Source organism: Anomaloglossus baeobatrachus, chromosome 4 (genome assembly GCF_048569485.1).
Source record: "Anomaloglossus baeobatrachus isolate aAnoBae1 chromosome 4, aAnoBae1.hap1, whole genome shotgun sequence".
NCBI lineage: Eukaryota > Metazoa > Chordata > Amphibia > Anura > Aromobatidae > Anomaloglossus > Anomaloglossus baeobatrachus.
The window spans coordinates 48,868,195-48,886,739 of NC_134356.1; positions in this window are offsets into that span (position 1 = coordinate 48,868,195).

An 18,545-nucleotide genomic window follows, 5' to 3' on the forward strand; every position below is an offset into this window, starting at 1 on the left:
TCGAGCGATGGGCCGGATCCCGGGGACTCGAGCGGCGCTCCTCGCCCGTGAGTGAAAGGGGTTTGGTTTTTGGGATAGTTTATTGTCCGTGACGCCACCCACGGTTGTGGTGATTGTATGGACACCACCGCTGCTCTGTATGGGGATCCCGGGAGCGATGACAGGGAGCAGCAAAGTTGTTGGTTCTCCCCTCCGTGGGTAGGGGGTGGTTTTCCCGGGGCCCAGTGATGAGGTGGGGGATGCTGGATGGCAGGGCCGGTGCAGGGCTTGGTGGGGTGCAGGGACGCGGGGGCAGCGCTGTGCCTCACGGCACTGTGGTACTCACTCAGCCTGAGACGGTGACACAGTTCTCGGTAAAACACACGGCTGGAAAGACGGTTCCCACGGACGGCTGCTGTTGCTTTTCCCCGGTAGTTGACGGTGACGGTGCCTTGCCTTGCCGGGATCCGAAAGGCCCCTGCCAATGGTGCTGGCTTCTCTTCGTATACCGCTCCGGTACCGCCGGGCCACCACCCGTCCACGGTCCTTTCGGCAACCTCCGATTAGCCGCTCCTGCAGACAGTCACCGCCGTCTGCTGACCTTGCTGTCTCAGTCCGGGGCACACACCCGGACTAACTTCAGGCTTTCTCCTGTCACTTTTACTGTCACTACTCTCACTGTCCTCCTTCTCCTTCCTCTCACTTTGAACTCTCCACTTAATCTCTTCACTTCCCTAGCTTAACTCTCACTCTCCCTAAAGGTCCAGTCACACTAAACAACTTACCAGCGATCCCAACAACGATAGGGATTGCTGGTAAGTTGCTAGGAGGTTGCTGGTGAGATGTCACACAGCGACGCTCCAGCGATCCCACCAGCAACCTGACCTGGCAGGGATCGCTGGAGCGTCGCTACACGAGTTGCTGGTGAGCTCACCAGCAACCAGTGACCAGCCCCCAGCGCCGCGTGGAAGATGCTGCGCTTGGTAACTAAGGTAAATATCGGGTAACTAACCCGATATTTACCTTGGTTACCAGCGCACGCAGCTACATGTGCAGAGAGCAGGGAGCAGCGCACACTGAGCGCTGGCTCCCTGCTCTCCTAGTTACAGCACACATCGGGTTAATTACCCGATGTGTGCTGCAGCTAAATGTGCACAGAGCAGGGAGCAGCGCACAATGCTTAGCGCTGGCTCCCTGCTCTCCTAGCTACAGCACACATTGGGTTAATTAACCCGATGTGTCCTGCAGCTACGTGTGCACAGAGCAGGAGCCGGCACTGACAGTGAGAGCGGCGGAGGCTGGTAACAAAGGTAAATATCGGGTAACCAAGGACAGGGCTTCTTGGTTACCCGATGTTTACTGTGGTTACCAGCCTCCGCAGAAGCCGGCTCCTGCTGCCTGCACATTTAGTTGTTGCTCTGTCGCTGTCACACACAGCGATCTGTGCTTCACAGCGGGACAGCAACAACTAAAAAATGGCCCAGGACATTCAGCAACAACCAACGACCTCACAGCAGGGGCTAGGTTGTTGCTGGATGTCACACACAGCAACATCACTAGCAACATCTCTGCTACGTCACAAAAGTTGTTCGTTAGCAGCGATGTTGCTAGTGATGTTGCTTAGTGTGGCGGGGCCTTAACTGTCCTCTCACTGTTCTGCCTGGTTTTCCGGCCTCCAGGGCTGTGAACTCCTCAGTGGGCGGAGCCCACCGCCTGGCCCACCCCCTGGTGTGAACATCAGCCCCTGGAGGAAGGCAACAAGGATTTTTGTGTAGCTTTGGTGTACCTATCCGGGGTGTAGGGTGTGGTGGTGTCATGACCTGTGACCCCTGGCTTGCCCAGGGCGTCACACAAACATCACAGCAGGTAGTCTATACCTACTAGCTCAGAGACAACTGAAATTTTGTCAGCCTGCAAAGGGGAATTCTGAGGGGAAAATACTGTATACAAGTCATATATTAGCCAGTGTTATTCCTTGACTTGGCTTCTATGTTACATAGATCACATGACTAGATCTAGCTTTGCTGTATAGACTGGGATGTCATGAGCAGAGTCATCTCATAATTACTAGAAACCTAGAAATGGTAACATGGCAACACTATACACCGACAAAAGAATATGTGTGAATGTAACCTGTCCCCTTCATGATCTCTATGCCATAAATAACCAGAAACTGGTTAACTTGTTTTATCTTATGTCAGCTGCCATAAAGCATACACACATTGCTGCAACTGGTGGCGCACTGGCTTTACCTGTTGCACTTTAGTGCTGTAATAATGGGTTCGAGCTCAGCGTTTACAGATAGTTTTCATATTTCCTTTTTGCTTTCATTAGTTCAGCCTTCATTTCCTTCTACACTCAAAGCACGTACTGTAAAATTAAGTAGTTTGTCCACAACAACCCTTACTTTGTGTTTGTTATATTGACAGTGTGTTATTCCAGTACTAAGGATAAAAAAAGTTTTCAACTCTTTTTGCGACATTTTCAAATGTATTAAACTGCCCATAGAACTCGTGAGACATTTTCACACCTATATTACATAGACATTTTCCCAAGGTGTAGCTGTCCCATTGGGCTGTGCATCTTTTCTACTAGTTTTCTGTAGGCAAGTGTTAAACAGTCAGGTCTGTGTCCTGCTCTGTCCCCATCTCTTTTGAGGCCTGCTGGTACAGAGCGAGATTAGTTACTAGACTTAAGCAATATTCGGATTGGGTGCATGTTGCCCCTCCCTGTAATCATGTCCACCTTCCTGTAATAATGTTCACTATCCTGGTCCCTTCCTTTAATAGTGTACCCCATTATGGACCAGTTCCTGTAATAGTGTCCACAATCCTGGCCCCTTCCTTTAATAATGTTCCGATCCTAATGGCCCCCTCATGTAATAAGCTCCACTATCCTGGCTCTTACCTTTAATAATGTCCCCTATCCTGGCCCTTTCCTGTAATAATGTCCCCTGTCCTGTCCCCTTTCTTTAAAAATGTCATGATCCTGCTGACCCTTTCATTTAATAATTTTCACTATCCTGGTCCCTTCCTTTAATAATGTCCCCCACCGTGAGCCCCTTCCTATAATAATGTCCCTTATATAGGGGACCCTTCCTTTAATAATGTCCCCATAATGGGTCCCTTCCTTTAATAATGTCCTCTATCTTGGTCCTTTCCTTTAACAATGTTCCCATTATGAGCCACTTCCTGTAATAATGTCCCCTAGCCTTTTTCCTTCCTTTAATAATGTCCCGTTCCTGCTAGCCCCTTCCTGTAATAATCTCCAGTATCCTGGCCCCTTCCTCTAATTATGTCCCCCATCATGAGCCCCTTCCTGTAATAATGTCCCCTATCCTGGTCTCTTCCTTTAATAATGTCCCCCATCATGGGCCCCTTCTTGTAATAATGTCCCCTATCCTGGTTTCTTCCTTTAATAATGTCCCCCATCATGGGCCCCTTCCTGTAATAATGTCCCCTATCCTGGTCTCTTCCTTTAATAATGTCCCCCATCATGGCCCCCTTCCTGTAATAATGTCTACTTTCCTGTAATAATGTCCCCTATCCTGGTCCCTTCCTTTGATAATGTCCTGATCCTGCTGGTCCCTTCCTGTACTAATGTCCTCCGTCCTGGACCCTTCCTGTAATCATGTTCCCACTTCTGAGCCCCATCCTACAACAGTGTCCTCTATCCTAAGCCCGTTCCTGATAAAATGCATCACTGTCATGCACTGACCCTGACAAGCTCGCTGATGTTAGCTGCCGGCCTCTAATTGGTCAGCATCATGTATTGCAGTGTAGGGAGCTGGTGGGTCTCTGCACCACACATCTAGCTGAAATAGTTGCTGGTGTCAGCAGGGACCTTTCCTGCATGGGCTCATTGTACCCTTGTATTTAGCTACTTACTACAGTACACACATTGTTTTTATTCCAGGTTATAGTTTCCCAAGAAGTAAAAAAAAAAGATAATCTAAAATATATTATTGTACATACATGAAAATATTGAAATTAAAATTCCCCAAAAAATCCTTACGGCTCATAAATTACGAGAATACAGAGTTTTATTCATTTGGGGCACTTCAGAGCCCCATTCTCAGAATTAGGGTGGATATCAGTGGTGGGACCCACCACGAGCAGCATCCACGGGATAGGTGATAACTTGATAAATTAGGACAGTTTTCTGACAATCACATGATTCTAAGGAAATTCCTTCCATGGCTTCATGGGGGCTTCATAAGTGGTGTAATTTTACTAATCTTTTATCTTGACTAGATACAACCACCAAGTATGATAAATGCTCTTTTTTCATTACTTGACCCCCTAATCAAAGAACATCTTAAAAAAAAATCCTCCCTACCACTCAGCAGGGAAAACACTAGGCAGTTTGCCAAAAATGATGAGGAAATTCCCAAAGACCACCACTCCTTCATATGTACTACCAAGGGATGCACTTGGCCGCTTGCAATAATTCTACCTGCGCCTCACTTGGATTTTTTTATAAGACTTGGGCAACTTGAAGGCTTTAAATTGTTGGATTTCTTGAGCGTCCCTCCTCAGAGCTGTGAACATGTTGTTTAAGTTATGTATTCCATCTGCTCCACAGAGTAATTACGAATGCTACAGGAATGTAATTCCTAATTGCATCATAACACTGGGGAACCAAGAGTTGCTGAGGGCCCTATGGAGATCATTCGGGATACAGGAAAAGCTCAGTCATTTGCCTTATCTACGAAACGGTTACATACCTTTCCTTTCATGTGTCTGCCGGCATCTATTTCAGCGCTCTTCGGGGTATACTCCTTACTACTCGCTTGATTAATGATAGCCAAACAACTAGAAAGAAAATGAATATGAACAGAATTTTCCCAAGCTTCTCTCATACTAATGATCCCCCCAAAACATTAGTAGTTATCATCACTTGAAGCTCCAAATGGAAAATCTGAAACTCGGACTCCAAAGTATCACATGTCAACCATAGTACTGGTCCCGTGATATAGGTTGAAGACAATTTTTTGGAGACCTTAGGTTCTGGGTCCAGGGCACGACTGTAACCTCATCAAGGCATGACTATCTGTAGGACTTCCATATCTATCAGTCCCATAACCAATAAACGGAGTGGTGGTGAGACAACACTCCATTCCAAGGAAATATTTTAGAGCCCCGTTCTCTAGTTCAGTGAGGTTGACCAACAGAGGTGTCCCAGCATTCAAGAACTTATCAAACGTCTCCTTTTGGGAAAACCCCTTCAACGACCATTTTGTATGGCCATGTTTCTATCTGTGTCATGGTTCCCATTATAAGCAGAAACCATGACGCCATGCTGGTTCTATCACACAATGGGCACCATGGCCATGCCAAGATTTCCTTCATTTTGATGCAAAAAAAGCCTTTGCTTTCCTTGGCAAAATTGAAAGGATCTAAGATGGACGTTCTCCTAGATGTGAAATTAGCCTTATGAAGGTTGTCCAAAATAAACACACACGTTGTCTTGATGCTATGACATACAGAAATCCAAAAATCCACTGAAATGTTACATTCCCCTGCAAGACCAGTGGGTTCTCCTGACCTAAAGATGAATTTTAAAGTGACTATGTGCTCCAATAAATGAATATGGTGCCCAAATGCCATAACTCATAAGTGGACATGAAAGGCAGCCATGTAAACAAGGTGGTCATACACATGCTCAGCTCTGTCTGAAGTTTATTTAAAAGCTTTGAGATATTAAAGGGTTTGAATATTGTCCATAAAGAATGAATAGAGCGATATCATGCATGCGCCATTCTAATTGTGCTGTCACGCTGCGACTATAGGAGTTCCCAGCAGGCACCAAGGAACCCCCAATGAGTGACGCTACAAACAGGGTACACAGGGGGCAGGCTATAAGGGTGGGCCCTAGCTCTAGGGAGAGGTGATTGGGGACACCTCCTTCACGCAATGTACCTAGACCCTCGCATGCCCTGCAGTCACCCTGGCTAGTGAGATCACTAGTCCCACCACTGAAATAATAAAACATAAAAGAAGGTAGACAGACAGGGGAAACAATCAAATGGACATGACAATACAACACAACTGCAGTCATGCACCAAGGCTATAGACAAAACAGCAGAACTACCAAAGCTAAAGCACAAGCAGCTCTAAGATTCTTCCTCCGTCCAATGTGGTCAGAACAGAATGATGAGATTCTATTTCCAGCATCAGGTGATAGATCTTGTGACTATTTAAAGTAGATGGGAGTGGTCACCAGCTGTACGTGTCACGCTGGGTACATGGAAGTACCCAGCATATGACGAAAGGGAAGGGAAACCCTGTGTCTAGGGAAAGAGGACATGGGGACACCTAACTAAACGTACTTCTGGGCCCTTGGTTCCTTCACCACCTTAGATAGGAACTACACCTATGCGCCGAGCAGGATACCTGAACCTAGGCAGACCTCGTATATGGGTCCTAAGTACGGAACAGATGGGATGAGTTCTTTGTCAACCCCACTATGCGCTAAATGACACACAGGGATAACAAACAAGGGAAGGAAACAACAAGTTGTCTCCAGAAGCCTCAGGAAGAGGAACTGCAAACAACCAGGTTATGCCAGAAGAATGTGAGCCGACTGCTTGCACTGAAGACTTGTTAATGGTAGAGGATGTATCACCAGCACTGAGTATGGGGAAATGAGGGTATATATATAGACACCAAGGAAGTGCTTATGATAAGCAGCTGAAAAGGTGAGGAACTCCGCAGGGTACTAAAGGGAAAGGGATGAAAATAAACCAGGGGAGATACATAGGATACCAAATACATCAAGCTGGAATGGTAGAAGGTCAGGAAGCAGTTTGCACAGCCATACACTGTGACCTTCTATTGCTGAACACCACAGGACTTTCTGTCACCCATGACACACCCGTGACAGTACGTGAGGTGAATTAATTAGGAGTTGCTAGCAGGGGAAGCTGACATTTACCTTTGCTGTACAAACAGAAAGAAAATACATTTAATATAAAGATCCTCACAAGTAAATGTGGAGCTCAGATCCCAGAATCGTCAAAAATATCGTAAGGACAGAAGACACTCGTGACAGGTGCATTTCAGAGCCCCGTTCACCTACTTTTCTTAAGCTTTGATACACATGAACTGTTCAATATATTTTATTAATTTCTGAATCTATTGGAAATGCTTTTGCAAGATCTTTAAAGTGCTTTTACCATCTGAGACATATATTGGCACGTCCGAGTGTGGTGGGAATACTACCTACGGGGCCCCATTTAACCTACGTCCATTACATCAGGCTATGTGGCCACCAGTGGTCACATCAAAGTGGAGGTTGAATAGAGAGGTGGCAATGCAGGTCTTCAGCTCTCTCCTTTCAAATCTATGGAAACTCTCTGCTTGTAGAGTGGATTTGCCGTAAAGATGTTCCTATCCTACATGTACTTTAGCGATTGTTTGCCATTAAACTGTGGGTCTAGACCATTCCTCCCCCACAGAAATCTTACAAATTGTTATTTGCGCAGTTTAACAAATCTTAGCGGCAGGCGATAAGCCGGCCATAAATCTTGAAGCTTACTTTTACCTAGGAGAAAGTGAGTTAAGATTTTTTTTTCAAATAAATACATTAAGCGTGAGCTCCTGTAGTGTTTGGGTTTTTAGTTTCATAGGAGACACATCCATCTCTATAAAGTATACAAGAGGAAGTTAAGCTGTGACAAGGCTTGGGACGTGTAAGTCCTACTCTAAACACAATGTCATCCCGCACCGCTCCGTGAACATTAGCTACTCTTGACGGGCCTGTCCCTCAAGAAGAGATGGAGAGATGTCCCTTCGTGATGCCCTAACAGATGTTTCCTCACTGCCGAGATGCTCTGCACCATGATGTCTCTTCCACTCCAGACCTTCACATTAACTGGACCTGAGAGAAAGCACTCATAGAAGAGCACTTTAATTGTTTTGGACTTAAAGGGGCAGGAACAGATCTAAAAACATCTAAGTCAAAGAAGAAATTGGACTGTTATGAAATCCAGAATACTATGTAAGCCCTTCAATTGTCCTCATTGGTAAAGTTGCTTAAAGGGGTGGTCCACTACTCAGCATTAGTGGCTACATCACTGTAAAACTCATAGGGAAGGCTCTGGTCAACTACCTTGTGTAGTACATTCTGCCTGTAAGCGATGCTATTGAGGTCCACTCATCCCCATGAAGTGACCCTCCAGGTTCTATGATCTCTGAGATCCGGTAATGTCACGTCACCTTCCAGTTGACCCAACATCACTGAGGTGGGCCCCAGTCTCCATGAGTGACTGGGCTGTGGCTGAAGTTTCACCGTTCGTCACAGCCCAGCGTGACAATCTAGGATCTTCCGTCCTCTCTCCTTCACTGTAGAATGCCGCAAGCAGGAGCAATGCCGGGCTGTGATAAGCAGTGAAACTTCAACCACAGTCCAGTCACTCAGGAAGACTGGAGCCGGCATCGGTGATGTCGAGTATACTGGAAGTTGACGTGACATCACCAGATCTCAAAGGTCACGTGAAGGTGATGAGCGGACCACAATAGCGCCACTCAGGGGCATAATATACTACACAAGGTATTTGACAAAAGCCTCCTTCCTATGAGTTTTACAGTGATGTGGCCACTAATGCTTAGTAGTGAACCACTCCTTTAATAAAGAGCTGAGTATCTGGGGCATGACGCTTTCGGAGATGGTTTGTGGGTTCACATAATATGGCAAGAGAGATACTGTTAAAAGGTGACCAGTCACCGGGTCAAAAGCGTCCAGATTTTGTTCTTATTGTATTCTTGCTGCTCCCAGAGTATACTGTTGTTTGGTTTTTTTAGGGGGTTGTTTGGCCTTAGGGTACAATTCACTCTATGTGACTGCAGACTTCTTAATCCTCACAATGTGCACACTGTCAAGATTTTTCATCTTCGGGGAGTGGGTGGTCATATATAGTTGTACTGCCCCCAACAGCGGTCGAACCGCTCGTATCCGGGTGTCGCTACTCGTGGCTCGAGGGTCTCCGGACCCGGGGAGCTCGGGGTCACTCTTAATTGTAGAAGGGGGGTTATTTATAGGGGAGATATAGTTCGTGACGCCACCCGTGGTGTGCGGTAATAGGGAGTACCGCCATTGCCGTTGGGGGTGATGGAACGGGGGTAGCCAGATGATGTTACCCCCCATGGGTAGGGAAGGCCACGGGACTCTGGATGGTGGGATGGATTGCAGTGGGAGCGCAGGCTTGCTGGAAACAGGGGCTGATCAGGTACTCACTCAGAAGGAAAGCAGACGCTGACAACGAAGTAAACCAAGTCTCTGGGTGCCGCTGCCCTCTTGGGGGAGTTCGGGTTCCATCCCCTGCAGCACTGCCTAATGGTCCGGATCCTTCCTCCGTGCATAGAATTTTAGAGCTCGTTGTGGCCCGTAAGGTTGGAGCTGTCCGGGCCCCGCTCACTGCTATGGGTAGCAAGGGAGCTTGCTCTCAGGGGCTCACATATGTGATTTCAGTGGACTGCTTTGCTTGGAAAGCCCTATTGCCCTTGTTGCGCTAGTGCCCCCGATTTCTGAGCTTCGTGGGAACAGTCCGTAAAGGCCCTGTCCTCCGCAGGTTAATTGCCGGGTTGCTTGAAGCCTCTCCCCGGATGACTTGTCACCTCCCACCTCCCTGCTTGACCCCTAAGTGGGCGGCCCTATTCCAGTTTAGAAGCCCACTGGTGTGCCTGACAGGGTGTGGTGCGAGGTGTGATTAGGATTTGTGTATGCTGATGGAGGCAGTACTGCAAGTTGTCCCAGAACCATGGTGGTTTGAGTCCTGCACTAGGAGGGGCCACAGGTAACAACACACGCACACCCCCACCCCCAGCAGTTCACAGCAGACATCCCCAGTGAGACCTGATTCCTTCCCTTGGGTTCAGACAGACAGACACTAGGTGGGCGGAGTCAGGCAGATGAGACGCCCACTGAAGAGTCTAGCTGGCCTGAGGCAGGAAGCAGGTCCAGACAAGTCTAGGAGAGGAAGAGAGAGGAGGTCTGCAGGTAGACAGAAGCAGACAGGGGCCTAGGCTGGAGCTTAGGTCCCTCGTGTAGAGAGTGAGGCAGACGGTAGTGGCCGTCTGCGAGAGCCGGGCAGACAGTTGGTGGAACCGTAGGTAGCCGGGGCTGGGCGGTGGCCCACCGGTACCGAACCGGGGAGCCAGCTGGAAACCGGAGCGCAGGAGGAGCGTGCACGGAGGCGAAAGAAAGGACTTACATTACCAACCTGGAGTCAGGGGAAAAACACCGCAGCCGCCTGTGGGACCCGTCCATCCAGCCGTTTGTTTCAGCAGAGACTCTGTGTGCATCATTGGGATGAGTGAGTACCACCGTGCCGTGCGGCACAGCGCTGCCCCTGCGACCCTGCACCTCGCCAGGCCCCATAGCCCGCCTGCCATCAATCCCTACCCCATCACCGGGCCCCGGGACAACCAACCCCCTACCCATGGAGGGGAGAAATAACAACCAAGCTGCTCCCTGTCACCGCTCCCGGGATCCCCGTCCAGAGCAGCGGTGGTGTCACCATTATCACCACAACCGTGGGTGGCGTCACGGACAATCTCCCTTACCAAATCCCCTTTTACTGTGGAGCCTGGGATCACAGACTGGGTCACGCCCCCGTGATACCCACAGAAGTGACCTCGTGGCCCGGATCTGAGTACCCCTTATCCACGGGCGACACACGTGCAGTACCCTGTGACGACCTGACTAGTCCAGGGGCGTCACATAGTCATGGTTGAAAGTGTTGGCACAGTGTTGGCACCATTGAAACTGTTCCATAAAATGAAATATTTCTCCTAGAAATAAATTTCAATTTATTGTTTAGATTTTTTGTGTGAATCGGAACAACACAGAAAAACTGAGGAAAAAAAGGCAAATTGGACATAATTTCACACAAAATTCCAAAAATGGGCCGGACAAAGTTTTCTAGACCCTCAAGTTAATATTTGGTTGCACACCCTTTGGAATAAATAACTGTAATCAATCACTTCCAACAATCTTCTTACTCCTCTCACCTGAAATTTTGGACTCTTCTTTATAAAGTCCTCCAGGTCTCTCATATTTGAAGGCCTCTTCTCCCAACAGCAATTATAAGATCTCTTCACAGGTGTCAGTGGGATTTAGATCCGGACTCATTGCTGCCACTTCAGAACTCTCCAGCGCATTGTTTCCATCCATTTCTGGGGGCTTCTTGAAGTATGTTTGGGGTCATTGTCCTGCTGGAGACCCATGACCTAGGACACAAACCCATCTTTTTGATACTGAGCACTACGTTGCCACCCAAAATCCTTTGGTGATCTTCAGATTTCATGATGCCTTGGATAAGTAATAATGCAAGAGAACCAGAGAAAACGGAAACGGCGTGGTGGTCACTCCGCTGTTGAGAAGTAATGAAAAACCAATACACTGAATCCAGATGAAAGGTGGTTTATTTCTCAAAGTGATTCAAAGTGGTCACACTTCTTCCTCAGGAGAACCACCAACCACTTGGAGTGTTTGGATTTAGGAGTGCAGATATCACTGGATTTTATTTAGGGGGTGAGAGCTATGGTTTTCCCGAGCCTTTGTTCTACCATTAATGTGGGATCCCCTAATTTTTCGAGTGACAGATGATGTCACCGCCTTTGGACTGCCAGACTCCGCTGTCATGGACTCCAGCCGATCCCGGATAGTTCGAAGGCCAGAACCGGTGTTTCGTTATGTGAGTCCTTCCTCCTTACGCTGTGTTGTGTGAGTCCCTGAGACTTGAAGCTACACTGGGACCCTAGTCCTTGGATGGGCTCCATTCTTGTCCCTTATGGCAGGCAGCGCAAGTCCATTACTGGTGCCGCTCTTTTGTGACAACTCCAATATGCTATTGTGCCCCGGGCGCTTTGTGTGGGCCAGAAGACTTGAAATCCTCTGCCCGGTGGATTTTGCTGGCGGGAAGTAAAGTGCCCATCAGCCTAGGGCTCCGCATCCTGTTCTGTGCACTCGGTCCTCTCAGCGACCATGTTCTCCCCTTGCCTCACTTGTTCCCCTCTTGCTGACTAACCGTCACTAACTGAATATCTGTGAGTGTGTCGCCTTCCTCCCCGTTGACTAGCTCCACCCCTGGAATCCTGAATTAGTGGGTGGGAGGTCCCATACCTTGTGGTGACCATCTGAATGACCCTACCTTAACTCAGTCCTGGTGAGAGGGAGACTAACTGTATGCTTTGGTGGATTGTGGTGGTTTACCGGCAATGACCTCCACTGTACCCGGGATGAATACTGCACCTCTAGTGAGGTGCAGTACCCTGTGGCGACTGAAGCATCAGGGGTGCCACAGGTACATTACATTTTTTGATCACTTTCAGTATAAGGCTGGGATTTCATTCTTGTGTTCTCTGCTGAGCATTTATGTTGGGTTTCCATGTAAATCCCCCAAAAATGTGATTCAGACAACACCCCAAACTGAACCCCGCACTATAAACAGGCAGCTAGAGCCACTTTGGACTCCGTTTGGCATCGGTTTTGTTTGTGTTCATCTTTTTACGTGTGGTTAGGACTGTGGTCATTAACACTTCTGTGCTAAAAAGACACCTAAAACGATGGGATGGAAACCAGAAGAAGTCCAAAGTGTCTCCATTTGTCTCATTATAGGGAGTAGTTCTGTCAGGGGTTTAGTTTGAATCTTGTTTTTTGGGATTTACATGGAAACCCCAACATAATCCCTTGCGCAGGACAAATGAGAGCGCAGGATAAATGAGAGCGCAGGATAAATGTGAACAGAGGTTTATTCTGATTTTAGGGCAGTAGAATAATCAAATAGTCAGGAATAGTTCTTTTTTTATTTTTGCACAGTTCATTGTACAGTGTAAATAATAACACAACTTTAAACATAATCACTTGCTCAGGATAAATGAGAGTGCAGGATAAATGTGAACAGAGGCTTGTTCTGATTCTAGGGCAGTAGAATAATCAAATAGACAGCAATACAGGAATAGTTGTATTTTTATTTTTGCACAGTTCATTGTAATAACACAACTTTATTTTTCGGGTTGTTATGATTAAATCAATAACAGATTTATATATTTTTTTTAATTTTTTGCTTGTATCACACAGTAAAAATTCTTTTTTTCTAATAAATAGTTTTTTGGCGCCAGATTCTGAGAAGTGTAACTTTTAGAAAACAGAGCTGTATGAGAGCTTAAATTGAAAATTTTTTTGGGGTACCATTTTAGAGTATACAGTTTTTGATCTCTTTTTATTCAGATTTTTCAGACGCAGAATGAATTAAAACTAGCAATTCAGTATTTTTTTTTATTTTTATTTTTTTGCGCGCGGTTCACTATGCGGTAAAAGTGATAAAAAACGATTATTTTTCTGGTCAGTACGATTATAGTGATACCAGACTTACGTCCCTTTTTAGGCTTTGCTACTTTTATGCACTAAAAACTATTTGACAAAAATGTATTTGTTTTTGTATTCCTATATTCTAAGAGCTGTAACTTTTTTTTTTCTTAGGGCTTGATTTTTGCGAGATGGTTTTTAATTTTTGGCATTTTTTTATATGATTTTTTATCACTTTTTACTCATTTTTTTGTGTGTCAGTATAATGAAAAAGCGACATTTTTGTTGTGTTTTTTTATTATTTTTTTGGCCATATGAAATAAATAACATGACAATTTTATAGCTCGGATTGTTTCGGAATGCAGTCATACCAATTATTTGTACTTTTTTGTTTTATTTTAACACAAAGGCTGCGTTTTTAGTGGTGAAATGCGGTTTCATTTTGTGCGCTTTTTGATTTTTTTTACTTTTTTACATATTTTAATTAGCGCTTTTTTAACTTTTTTACTTAGTCTCACTGTGAGACATGAATAGTTTTTACTTTGATCACTGCTGTCATGCTTGCAGTACTACTGTATGTACTGCAGTATATGGACCTGTCAGTGTCTCCCTGACAGAGCCTGTTAGGCTAGGTTCACATTTCCGTTGATTTGCATCAGTCACATGCGTTGCTTGACGCATGTGACTGATGCGTTGTACAACGGATGACAAAGAACAAAATTCACTGTCGGACTCCGTTGTGTGCGGGGAGCGGAGTGGGAGGTGGGTAGAGCCGAGCGGGGCCGTGGCGCTGAGGACTTCAGTGCCGCGGTCTGCATGGCTTGGGACAGGTGAGTGTGTGTTTACATGCGGAGTGCGGGAGGGGGCGGAGCCAGGCGGGGAAGTGTTGGGCACCCTGCACACGTAGCCAGGGTAAATATCGGGTAAAAACTAAGCAAAGCACTTTGCTTGGTTACCCGATATTTACCTTGGTTACCAGCGTACACCGCATAGCGCTGGCTCCTTGCACACGTAATCAGGGTAAATATCGGGTAACTAGGCAAAGCGCATTGCTTGGTAACCCGATGTATATCCTGGTTACGTGTGCAGAGAGCCAGAGAGAGCATGCGTAGCAAAATCCTACGGATTGCGCTGCTCAAAAAACGTTACAAGCTGCGTTCCTTCCGCCCCGCGGTCAGTCGTTCCACGACTGATCAGTCAGGCGGGGGATGCAACGCAGCATCATCAGTCACAATCCTCCGCTCATACAAGTCTATGAGAACAACGGAATCCGCCAAACGGATTCCGTTGTTTACCAGAGCCGTGGATTGTGACTGATACAATTTAAGGGAAGTGTGAACCTAGCCTTAGGGGTACTTTGCACACTGCGACATCGCTAGCCGATTGTAACGATGCCGAGCGCGATAGTCCCCGCCCCCGTCGCAGATTCGATATCTTGTGATAGCTGCCGTAGCGAACATTATCGCTACGCCAGCTTCACACGCACTTACCTGCCCTGCAACGTCGCTCTGGCCGGCGACCCACCTCCTTCCTAAGGGGGCGGGTCATGCGGCATCACAGTGACGTCACATGGCAGGCGGCCAATAGAAGCGGAGGGGCGGAGATGAGCGGGACGTAAACATCCCGCCCACCTCCTTCCTTCCGCATTGCCGGTGGAGGCAGGTAAGGAGATGTTCCTCGCTCCTGCGGCTTCATACACAGCGAAATTATGGAAATGACCGACACTACACCGATCACCGATTTTCGGCGCTTTTGCGATCGTTTATCGGTGCTTCTAGGCTTTACACGTTGCGACGTCGTTACCGGCGCCGGATGTACGTCACTTTCGATTTGACCCCGACGATATCGCAGTAGCGATGTCGCAACGTGCAAAGTACCCCTTAGACTCTGCTCATAACTAACAGCCCACCTTACCATGGGGTCATCAGATGGCCTCAGAACACCCTGGTAAGGACTAGCACCCACCATTACGTTCGTGGAGACCCGATCCTACCAATAGGGGTCTTTTAACCCCCCCCCTTTAAAGTCCTAGATACCGCTGCCGCAATTGACAGCATTATTGAAGGAGGTAATCGGTCACAATTGGTTCCAAAAAAGGTAAGGGCCGATGGCCATTTTTGGCCGTTGGGGGGGGCTCTTTACTTATACCAGTTTGCCGTTTTAAAACCAGGGAATAAGACCCCTTAACGACTGCCGTTTGTATGCATATCCGTGGTCATTAAGGGGTTAAGTGAGCACTCAGGACATTGTTCGTGGAGATCATGTCAAACTACTGCTCAGTAGAGTAACCATCACTTGTGAGGTAATTCATTGAGTCAATGTGTCATTGTATGGTGGTATTATTTGGTCACTGTATGGTGGTATTATTTGGTCAGATTATGGAAATATTATTAGGTCACAGTATGGTGGTATTATTATTATTATTATTATTTTATATTTTTTTATTAGTATGTTGTCACAGTTATGCTGGTAATAATGTTGGTATTGTTATTATTATGTCGTCACAGTTTAGTGTTTCACAGTATTGCAGTATTATTCAGTCACAGTACGGTATTATGAGTTAGTCATTTTATTAATTTAAGTCACATAATTGTGATATCTGGTGGTATTTTTCAGTCAGAAAATGGTAGTAGTATTATTTATTCACAATAGGGTGGTATTATTTATTCACAATAGGGTGGTATTATTTATTCACAATAGGGTGGTATTATTTTTTCACAATAGGGTGGTATTATTTATTCACAATAGGATGGTATTATTTTTTTACAATAGGGTGGTATTATTTGATCACTCCATGGTGGTATTATTTAGTCACATTATGGAAATATTATTATGTCACAGTATGGTGGTATTATTATTATTATTATTATTATTATTATTTTATATTTTTTTTATTAGTATGTTGTCACAGTTTAGTGTTTCACAGTATTGCAGTATTATTCAGTCACAGTACGGTATTATGAGTTAGTCATTTTATTAATTTGTTAAGTCACATAATTGTGATATCTGGTGGTATTGTTCAGTCAGAAAATGGTAGTAGTATTATTTATTCACAATAGGGTGGTATTATTTATTCACAATAGGGTGGTATTATTTTTTCACAATAGGGTGGTATTATTTATTCACAATAGGATAGTATTATTTTTTTACAATAGGGTGGTATTATTTGATCACTCCATGGTGGTATTATTTAGTCACATTATGGAAATATTATGTCACAGTATGGTGGTATTATTATTATTATTATTATTATTATTATTATTTTATATTTTTTTTATTAGTATGTTGTCACAGTTTAGTGTTTCACAGTACGGTAGAATTATTCAGTCACAGTACGGTATTATGAGTTAGTCATTGTATTAATTTGTTAAGTCACATAATTGTGATATCTGGTGGTATTGTTCAGTCAGAAAATGGCAGTAGGGTGGTTTATTTAGTCACAAAATGGCAGTATTATTTAGTCACAATAGGGTGGTATTATTTATTCACAAAATGGTAGTATTATTCAGTCATAGTATGATGGTATTATTCAGATACAGTTGTAAAAGTTTTTCAATCACAAAATGGTAGTATTATTCAGTCACAGTATGGTAGTATTGTTTAGTAACAGTCTGGTACTACTAGGCAGTAACAGTATAGCGTTGTTATTATTAAGAAAAACTATTTTAGTATTATTCAGTCACAATATTGTGGTATTGTTAAATCACTCTACTGTGGTATTATTCAGACAGTATGGTAACATTATTCAGACACAATATGGCAGTATTAGTCACACAATGGAGATATATTGGTTATTCTAATTACGGTAAGTTATAGCATTGTGGTATTTAGTCATATATTGTGGTATTATACAGTCATAGTATGTTAGTATTAGTCATATACAATGTGGTGGCAGTATTCAGTCACTGTATGGTAGTATTATTTCGTTATGATATGGTGGTATTATTCACAAACAATATTGTAGTATTATTCACTTACAACATGGTTGCATTATGAAATGTCTAAATAAATAAATAAATAATAATTAAAAAAATATATATATATATTAATCCATATTAAGTGTATGCTTCAATGTATGGTGTGTTATGTGGTCTCTGGTATCAGTCAGTCACTGTATATTGGTATTATTCTGTTACTGTGAGGTTGTATTACAATTTCTGTGATAGCAGGACATAGTTAAAAATGCCTCATAATGTCCTTGGTGGTCTAAAATTGTAGTAAGACCCCTAAATACAGTACCTAAGTACCCAAGGCTGCTATCTCCCATCACGACGGGAGGGGGGGGGGGTGAATGGGGGAGGGGTGGTCTGTTACCCTTTTACAGGGAGTCTTATGGAGAAAGTACAAATAAACCACTTGGTCCTAGATCCTAATCCAGATAAATAATTTTAGTTTTTTGTCATCATTTTGCCAATATTTTCATCTCCATACGTAAAAAGATCAATGCCTCCACCGGTCTGTTCCTTATCAGTCTGACTGGTTGAATTAATGCCGCCTCTATGGGTAAAGCATCATCTTTGCATTCAGCACCGACTGTAAGGATTATTTAGAATGGCCGACCAGGAAAGACACATTAAGTTATATTTCATTTTCATCCTCGCCCTGGTTTGCATTACACAGACAATACGCAGACAGACATTTTCTGTAAACACAATCACCAATAAGTAAAATCGGGCTGGTTAGAAATTCAGGAACGTCGAAGGTTGGGGGCTTCTAAGGCATATTGGAAAGAGAAAAAAGAGGGGGATGGGCAAATTCTTACCGTCTGCGCTCCTCTATATTATCCAGTTGGGTATTGTGTTTGTTGGAGGTAATTTCATCACATTATGCGATTTGTTTAATATACACATTTAGGAGGTGGAATGATCCCTGGAACTGTAAGGGGGTGGACTGATTCCTTCCCCTAAAGACACCAATTGCATTATGTAGTGTGTATTATGACTTGCGTCATTGTAAATGATAAGTAATAGTGTAACGTGTAGTAATATTTTGGTATAATGATGTGCACTGTCCTGTTAAGGAATTGAGTTGTGCCTGGCAACACTCAGTGATCGGGGTCAGAGACAGTTAAAGTTGGGTCTAGCCCACAGTGGGAGGGCTTAGCTTATAGGGAGAGAGACAGTTCCCTTCTAGAAGTCAGGTAGGACCCAGCATGTAACAAAGGCAGATCAATGTCTGAAAGATCGTCAAAGCTACATGTAACGCCCCTGGACTATCGGGTCGTCAAAGGGTATTGCACGATCTGCCCCCCCGTT